The 9,899-nt window shown below is 37.0% G+C and overlaps 1 long non-coding RNA gene across 4 annotated transcripts; it reads left to right on the top strand.

Annotated features, from left to right (window-relative positions):
* The first annotated feature begins 409 nt into the window (after positions 1-409).
* LOC128026445 (uncharacterized) lies at positions 410-9,465 on the top strand. 4 transcript variants are annotated; one of them, XR_008186429.1, is made up of 6 exons: positions 410-1,006; positions 1,862-1,910; positions 3,026-3,173; positions 3,264-3,400; positions 3,899-4,026; positions 4,837-9,465. It is a non-coding gene; the product is annotated as an uncharacterized LOC128026445 (long non-coding RNA). The 4 variants fall into 4 exon arrangements; XR_008186428.1 differs by having other exon boundaries at positions 419-1,006; positions 1,862-1,906; XR_008186426.1 differs by lacking the exon at positions 410-1,006 and having other exon boundaries at positions 1,647-1,906; positions 3,029-3,173.
* Positions 9,466-9,899: the final 434 nt, after the last annotated feature.

The following is a 9,899-nucleotide window of genomic DNA, read 5'->3' as shown; positions in this document are numbered from 1 at the left end:
ATGTTTAATGTGTTCGTGTTTCCAAAAGTGTCTGGTTTTTCATACAGCAATAGCTGGATGCTTTTGCCCATATTAGGAACTTCCTGGTATGACTTTCTGCGCGAGAGCGCCCTGCGGCTTCGAGTATGAATGAAACAAACTCTTCATGAGTGTGTATAGCGCTCCTTGATGTTCATCTCGCTTTCTGGGTCCGAATAAAATACCATGTCATGCGCAGACTATCCTGTCTCATTGAGTTTAAATCTATATTCACTCACACCAGCTCTTGAAAACCTCTATTCGAACACACTTGACCAAAAAAGTGCAGGGGACAAATTTCTGTGATATAAAGTGGGGGGACATGTCCCCTGCGTCCCCCACGTAATCTACGCCCTTGGAGAAGTGTCAAAACTATTTTGTAAATCTGTTTTATTGTAAATCCCATTGAATTTATACTTTCCCGGCATTGAGCCTAATTATCACTGCTTCTCCATAGGTTAATGCGCTAGACTTTGAGATTGGGATCCCGCAGGACGCAAATCTCGCGGTCCGTTCATCTTCGGAACACAGTTTAAGATATTTTAGATTTAGTCAGAGAGCTTTCAGTCAGTGTAGTGTAGTGATGTCCGGTTCTCGAAATGAATGATTAGACTGAACAAATTCACCAAATCAAACGGAATCATTTGAAACGGTTCTCGTCTCCAATAAGCATTAATCACACTAAAAAATCCTGGGTTATTTTTTCTACCCAAGTGCTGGGTTGAGCCATTTGGGTAAATTTTTTGGGTTATTTTCTCAGTCTTGGGTAGTTTTTGGGTAGTTCTATGTAACCCAACCGCTGGGTTATTTTCTGGGTCGTTTTCACTGAGAGCTGAATCAATGCACCCCCTCCCCCACTCGGACGCAATAACCCAGCTCATTGGGTCAAATTAACTCAGCGCAGGATCAGCGCTGACGCAGCGCGAGCTGACTGAATTCGAAGTGGAGGTGGATGCCACACACACGCTGTAATATTTGGAGAAATAAGGTTCGTATCAATATATTTATACATTTGATATGTATTTTTAAACATATTTACACACATAACATAATACTGAGCGAACGAGCGATAAAAAGGCAAAGAAATGTGCGACAACAGTCACGTTTACATGACGCATCGCCAGATTCGCTCGTTTTGGTTTGCTGGTTTGTAATGCCTGCTAGATAGTAAATACGTTTTCTACAGGTTTTATGTTTTAAACGACCCTTTTTTCAAAGTCTTACGTTTCTTCTTAACTTACGTTAACTGTTAACATAATTTACTTCAAAGTCCATTGTCAATTAATTTCAATGCCACATGTGATGTAAACGTGCATTCCTTGCCTTTTTAGATTATAAAAATTAGATGTCCATTACAGCCTTTAAGCAAATACATTTTATACATTTTAACCACCTTTAGTACACAAAGCTGCCCATCCTCCATCTTACTGCATGCAGTGCTAAGTCAAAATAACCCACTTTTTGGGTCATCTGTCGCGGGCATATTTTGAATCGTTACAAGAGAAATTATTTTAAAAACAAACTGACTTCAGCCTTTTTTTCTGGTGAAATAAAGGTTTGTTTTGGTCTTTTTATCATCGAATCGTTACCGATTGGCAAACATGTGCCGTTCTGGTTTTAAAATATCACTTATATGATATGATAGATCATAAAGCATCGTGCATTTGCGAGCAGCAGAGATAATGTTACCTATTTTTTTTCTGTCTGATGTGTTTAGTTTTTTTTTTTTTTTTTCACAATAAAATACATTTATAATCATTTATTTATTTATCAGTATTATTATTTGAAATCCAGGTAAGTGTCAATTAATCTTGGACTAAAATATATTGTTTTTTCCTCTCAGACCTGCTCTTGACTGTCCGTGGTGGCAAATCCACAGCCTTTCGCTGTAGGTGACACTTTTATCTCATCTAATTTAAATTATTGCCATACATTGATAATAAAATTACAATAAACCCTAAAAAACAACTGTTACTATTATTAAAAAGATCCGGTAAAGTTATTGTGGTTATACCCGTTTAGTTAAAGGGTTAACGTTACTTAACCCAACAAACAAAATTATGTCATTAATAACTCACCCTCATGTTGTTCCAAACCTGTGAGACCTCCGTTTATCTTCAGGACACAGTTTAAGATATTTTAGATTTAGTCTGAGAGCTTTCTGTCCCTCCATTGAAGCTGTGTGTACGGTATACTGTCCATGTCCAGAAAGCTAAGAAAAACATCATCAAAGTAGTCCATGTGACATCAGAGGGTCCGTTAGAATATTTTGAAACATCGAAAATACATTTTGGTCCAGAAATAGCAAAAACTACAACTTTATTCAGCATTGTCTTCTCTTCCGTGTCTGTTGTGAGAGAGAGTTTAAAACAAAGCAGTTTGTCATATCTGGTTAGCAAACAAATCATTAGATGTAACTGGATCTTCCTGAACCAGTTCACCAAATTAAACTGAATCGTTTTAAAAATGGTTTGCATCTCTAATATGCATTTATCCACAAATGACTTAAGCTGTTAACTTGTTTAATGTGGCTGAGACTCCCTCTGAGTTCAAACAAACCAATATCCCGGAGTAATTCATTTACTCAAACAGTACACTGAGTGAACTGCTGTGAAGAGAGAACTGAAGATGAACACTGAACCGAGCCAGATAACGAACAAAAGATTGACTCGTTCACATTAAGTCATTTGTGGATTAATGCGTATTGGAGACGTGAACCGTTTAAAACTATTCAGTTCATTTGGTGAATCTAAAATATCTTAAACTGTCTTCCGAAGATGAACGGAGATCTTACTGGTTTGGAACGACTTATGAGCAAAGTGAAATGTATAAGCAGTATAATTCAGGAATCAGTTTGCATGGAGTTTAGAAACATCCAGGATTTACTAGTTAAAGTGTTGAAAAGCTCTGAAGAGTATTTCTGTTTTTATGGAAACTAATCCTTTTACATGTAAAAAATGTTCATAAGCCTCTATTTGATTAACAGCATTGTTATTTCTTTGTCCAGTAGAATCAACCGTATCTGAAGAGAGAGCTGAGGAAATTAAACAATGTCTAAGAAACAACACATAGCCCATCAGCCAGGTGGAACAGTACATGCGAAAAATATGTTTGAGGTCCTCCATGAGTTTCCTCGGCTAACTACCTCAGGCATGGTATGTTAACATAATGTCTTTGTCATATGGTAACATTGGTTATATTAAGTCTTTTTTGTGAAAAGTTTTTTTTGTTATTTTTGCTTTTAGATTGCACAGGACTTTCACATTTTACATCAAGATGAAGCCCCAAAACTGTTTGAAAAATGGCTGGTATACTGACAGGATCTTGCTTTTTGCGAAGCGAGAAGCAAAGCTTCCATGTACAGCTGAAGAAATGACAGAAGGTTAAAATGTTTCTACAATATTTTGATATTATGGGCCAGATTTACTAATAGCTTGCACCATAGTGATATCAGGATTAATAAAGCAATGCAGTAATGAAAAATTGGGCAAATTTTTTTTTTTTTTTGCAACTAACATTACTGCATATTTGTGGTAGTTTATATAACCCATTTTTGTGCTTGGCAAAAATTGCTGCTAGAAAATGCAGCATTTTCTCCTCTCATCTCATTTATTTAGAATGCCAGACAAAGATGTTATAACATTGCTTTTAATTTCTGCTGCTCTTGGTAGGATATGTTGGTCATTATGTGTCTGTTTTTTTTTTTTATTTGCATATTGTCAGTGGATCAACAGCAGAACTTTACACTTCAGTCTACTCTTTTATGGGATTTTGGACTCACGCTAATTTGAGCTGTTTAGTAAATCTGGCCCTATATTCTCAATGACAACTCGCTACTGTTTTTAGTAGTGTTGATGAATGTAATATTATTTTCCTACAGATGCAAAGGGAAATCTTCCACTAAAGCGGTTACCTGTTTTGCTACCACCTCCACCCTACAAAATTGGCAGAAAAACAATCCGGCCCAGCAATGATGAAAGCAAAAAAGCTTTCATTGACATTCAGCCTGTAAGTACGACTCAAGAAATTTACTTCAATCATTTAATGACTTCACCAGGTTGAATACACTACCATTCAAACGTTTGGGATCGGTATGATTTTTTAAAATGTTTTTAAATTAAGTCTCTTCTGCTTACAAAGGCATTTATTTGATCCAAATACAGCAAAAATAGTAATGTTGTGAAATATTGTTACAATAAATTAATATTTGCTATTTGAATATATTAAAAACATTTTTTTTTTTTTTTTTTTTGTGATCAAAACTGAATTTCCAACATCGTTATTCCAGTCTTATATATAGTAACATGTTGACAAGATATGCTCCATAAGAACTTGGTAATTTAATTTATAATGTATCTTGGATAAATAAGTCTGAGCTCACAATTTTTTTTTTCTGTAGATAATTTTCATTACTAAAACATCAAATTTCTAGTGTCCTAGCTATAATTAATTTTACTAGACAAATAAAAAAAAAAGTAATTTTTTTTAGTTTCACACTCTAACAAGTTAAGGTCTTTTGCTTTTGTAGGGCAGAATGTTAAATTAAAGTAAAATTAAAGTATTTCAAGTGTTACCAAAACTCTTTTGACTTGCTTTGCATCCCTGTCAGTGTCTTTGTCAAAGTGGGCCAGATCAAGCTGTAATAATTTTCAGGTATTTTGCCTCATCCAAAGCTCTGGCTATACAAGACCTACTGTTTCTAAAGACTGCTTGATTGAATAAACAGTTTCGAATGAATCCCAACCCACCACCCATACCCACACCCCTGACACTCCCATTCTGTTTCACCTTTATTCATTTGCATTATCTGTCCTTTAGGTTGGAACAAATATGGTGGAGTACCTCCAGCAGGCTGAAGCATCAAGACCTTACCCTTATGTCCTGTAACTTGAAAATGGACACATTACGTCGCAGGCATTTGTCATCCTCGCAGGAGAAGCTTTGGAACAAAGCACTCTCATTGGGACAGTAAATGTATATTTCAAATCGTTTTATGTTTTTGATGTAAACAAAACAGTGTTTCTATATTCAGGAGTTTATTCATAATATTTTTGAGTTGGAGGGAAGTGAATCCTCAACAGTGAAATTTTTGCACTGGGCACTACATTCTTGCAAGTAGATTATAAGAGGTTCTTTGAACAAACAGTGGTTCAAGAACACGAGGTAGAATTTTAGTTTTATTTGCACATGAGATTTTTGTTGTTCTGTTTTTTTTTTGTATAAACAACTGTTTTATTGCTTGAGGAAAAGTATTACTTTATGTGTACTGATGATCATCCATTACATTTTTATGTAGAAATGTTTTACTGCCAAGTGACCCATACTCAGAATTTGTGCTCTGCATTTAACCCATCCAAAGTGCACACGCACCCGGAGCAGTGGGCAGCCATTTATGCTGCGGCACCCGGGGAGCAGTTGGGGGTTCGATGCCTTGCTCAAGGGCACCTAAGTCAAAGGTTTAGAGAGAACTATACATGCACTCCCCCCACCCACAATTCCTGCTGGCCCCGAGACTCAAACTCACAACCCTTTGATTGTGAGTCTGATTCTCTAACCACTAGGCCATGACTTCCCCTTTATGAATTCCCATTATGAGTTACAGAGGCAAACCATAAAAATGAAAGAAATTGTTTTAAATACTGTTTATAAATGTAATTATTTTTTTAGTTTTGTATGATCTCTTGAATTTTTGGTTGAGGTAAAGTGTAATTACAAAGTGTAATATGCTGAAAGAAAAATAAAGATAATACAATGTTGATCTGTTTGTTTATTATGTGGTATATTTAATGTTAAAAGGAATAAAACTTACCTTTGAAAATATAACCCATTTATGAAATCAAATTAACCCATTATTTTTGTAAAAATAACCAATTTTTGGGTAGAAAAAACAACCCATTTGCTGGGTTAAAATTAATAACCCAACTTCTTGGGTTAGTTTAACCCCATATGGGTTCTGTCCTATATTTACCCAGCAGTTGTGTTAAAAACAACCCAATTTGGGTTGTTTTTAACCCAGTCTTTTTTAGAGTGATCCACAAATGACTTAAGCTGTTAACTTTTTTAATGTGGCTGACACTCCCTCTGAGTTAAAACAAACCAATATCCCGGAGTAATTCATTTACTCAAACAGTACACTGACTGAACTGCTGTGAAGAGAGAACTGAAGATAAACACCGAGCCAAGCCAGATAACGAACAAAAGACTGACTCGTTCACAAGTCAAGAACCGTTTCTGTTGGACGCGTCCGATTCTAGAACAAAACTGGTACTTCTGGTGCTTGATTCTGAACTGATTCTGTGCTAATGTTATGAGTGCGGGTAAACCAAAGGCTTGAATCAAGGGCAATCATCGTTAGGGATGGATATCATTAAGGTTTTAATGGTATTACTACTCTTACCGATACTGCTTAATGGTCCGATACTTTAACGGTATTCTTATCGGTACTTTGTTTTGTCTTACTGTGTTACTTTGTGTTGTGTTTAGGCAGTCGAAAACTTTGCATTTCTCTGTCTGCACATAATGCACTTTTGAAAGATGCTTTGACCGATTGCTTGTGTTTCCACCCTTACATGCAAAAATTGTGTTGCACTTACGACAACCAGCGTTGTCTGCATCAACTCTAGTGAAGTATAACCACACTTTGGAAACATTTTGCTGTCTCCGCCATCTTAACTCTTTGTATTAAGCAGGAGTTTTCGTACTGTAAGGGGCCGTCCACATATCGCGTCGCTTTCTGATTTTTCCCCCAAAGCCTTCGGGCACTTGCGCTCCTGAGGAGTCTGCCATTGCTAAGCAACCATGACCTGCTCTCTCCATGAAAACGCGGAAATTTCAGCAAAGGATAAATGGATTTGCAACACTAAAAACTGCTTGCAATAGCTCTGCTACTAAATTACTTTAAAAATCCACATACAGCTATCAGCTGTTCCTTCATCTTGACTGAGCTTCCAACGTTGTTACAGAAAAGGTGAGGAAGTTACATGACCTGCGGTGCGCTTGCGGCATTCTGAAAAGTTGAGATGTTTTTAACTCGATGCGGAGCGGACGGGCCTGGAGAGAACGAGCTCGTCGCACCGTGAGCGAGTGGCGACCGCGTCACTTCCATTATGAGCGCGCATATCGCGTGCCTACATTTGAAATGACGAACTTGAGTGCGCATAATATATGAACGGCCCCTTATGCGTGTGTGTGCGCGCCGCGCTCGTTATTGTTGTGTGTGTGTGTGTGACTGACAGACAGCCTCCGCGGCGCACATGAGAGCTCTCGCAGATTTCACAGACAAACATCTTAATATGATCGCACTTTAGAAATGTGTGGGAAGATAAAATGTGCACGATAACATTATTAAGCAAATCTCTTCGCCATAGTCACTCTTTATTATTAAGCGTGAGTTTTCATACTGTTATGTCTGTGCGTGTGCCGCATTCGTTGTGGTGTGCCCGCGGAGCCTGTCTGTCAGTCACACACCACAACGAGTGGGCGCGCATGAGAGATCTCACAGATCTCACAGACGTCTTAATATGATCGCACATTAGAAATGTTTGCTGAGATAAAATGTGCACGATAACATTATTAAGCAAAAATACATAGCACATTAATTTTTTCCCCTCCAGAACCGAAAGAAGAACTGATGACGTCAGATCTTACTGATACTACGGTCTTTCATAATTTAGCCCATTTTAATACCGGGTTTCGGTACCCATTTCTAATCATCGCCAATGACGCCATTACATGGAGCGCAAAAGAACCGGTGAACCATTTAAATGATTAATGCTTATTGGAGATGCAAACCATTTCAAACGATTCAGTTCGATTTGGTGAACTGGCTCAAGAAGATCCGGTTACATCGAGTGATTCGTTCACGAACCGGATATCACAAACTGCAGTGAACGCGCTCACAACAGACACGGAAGAGAAGACAATGATGAATAAAGTTGTAGTTTTTGTTATTTCTGGACCAAAATGTATTTTCGATGCTTCAACAAATTCAAACTGGCCCTCTGATGTCACATGGACTACTTTGATGATGTTTTTTCTTACCTTTCTGGTAATGGACAGTAGACCGACACACCGCTTCAATGGAGGAACTGAGAGCTCTCGGACTAAATCTAAAATATCTTAAACTGTGTTCTGAAGATGAACGGAGGTCTTACGGGTTTGGAACAACATGAGGCTGAGTTATTAATTATATAATTTTCCTTTTTGGGTGAACGAACCCTTTAAGCAAAAAAAAAAAAAAAAAGGTTTTTTTTTTATTTATTTTTTTATATAATGTTTAAGTTAATACTTGTTCAAAACAATCACTTTAGCAGAGTGTGTACTATTTTCTTTTTTTTGTGGTATATTGCCGAAAATAACTTGAATTGCACTTTCAGATTTGATTGTACAGGTAAAAGCAATACATCAATCGAATCTGTAAAGGGTCTACTTGTATTAATATACACGCATAAGAAAACTTTGTGCATTTATAAAATAAAGAAAACGGAGTGTGCTGTCTGCAGCCTTTGTCTGCATGATCTTCATTTAGAAATGCTTCATTAAAATAAACTGAAATTCAACAAATACTTCACAAAGAGATGTGAGAGATATTTCTATAGAAATCTTGATATGTCTACTTTTAAACTAAGCAAGTTTTATCGACAACAAATATTAAGTAATCGAGTAATCCATATGAAACTAATGCCATGTCCAGTCTTTTACGTCTCTCTTCACTAACTCTAATGCGACCACGCCCTGCGCTATAGATATATAATCATCCATGTGTTACACAGCGCGTAAACATTATTAATATCATGTTTTTAAATATGATGGTTTCATTCTTAACATGGTGATTATCGCCAAGGACACCTAACATAATATGGTATTTAGCAACTGAATCAAACCATATCATGTCAAAAAATGGAAAACTCAGCAGTCTATTAATTGTTAATCACAGCGCCTTTAGTCGCTACAGTGGGGGCGCTTTTTAACCCAAATACACTTACAAATACATTTACATATTCTTTCGTTATTTAAAAACTGTTGCTTTAACTAACAAACAAAACTGAAAATCATAAAGAAGACCTTTGTCTCAAAATATATGCATTGTTTTTTTTTAGCTATTCTCATTTGCTACTTAAATCTACAACATTTAAAAAATCAAAAAAAAATATTAGATCAAACAAGCACAGAATCAACTTTGCAGTGCTAAGCATGATTGCGTAAGAGATCAGAAAAATAACCCACGTGTTTAGTTCTGTTTTTGACAGAAGCACATATTGGACAATTTTAAAAATAGCAGCATAAACAAAACTGATTTCAAATTTAATTCAAGCACTTTCAAGGACCTATGTTAGTTTTCAAGTACTTTCCAGGACTTGAATCCTTGTCTGAAATTCAAGTACTTGAAAGTACTTTCAAGAAGGGTGGGAACCCTGGATTCAGAATTAGAGACACGCATCCAAACTTTAATTGAGGACATTAAGAATGTTAGGGCTCTATATAAGGCTTTGGGATGGGTCTAGCTCAGGGATTCCTGTACATTGTTTGGTTCCGGCAACAGAGCCTTTGCAGCAGGGCAACTGGGTGACAGTGAGGCAGCGTAGTCGTGGGTCAAAACACCGCTCTTCTGTTCCGATCAAAACATTAAACAGGTTCTCCCCACTCAGTGATGCACCCACTGAGAAACCTGATGAAAGTGCTCTAGTTATTGGTGATTCTATTGTACGGAACGAAAAATATAGAGACACCAGCCACCATAGTCAAATGTTTACCTGGAGCCAGATCGCCTGACATCTTGGCAAATTTAAAAGTGCTGGCTAGTGATAAAAGTAAATACAGTAAGATTGTTATTCATGCCGGCGCTAATGATGTTCGACTTCGCCAGTCGGAGATCACTAAAA

This window comes from Carassius gibelio, chromosome A2, assembly GCF_023724105.1.
Source record: "Carassius gibelio isolate Cgi1373 ecotype wild population from Czech Republic chromosome A2, carGib1.2-hapl.c, whole genome shotgun sequence".
NCBI lineage: Eukaryota > Metazoa > Chordata > Actinopteri > Cypriniformes > Cyprinidae > Carassius > Carassius gibelio.
The sequence above is the reverse complement of the archived record's forward strand: the minus strand, read 5'-3'. Positions and strand labels throughout refer to the sequence as shown.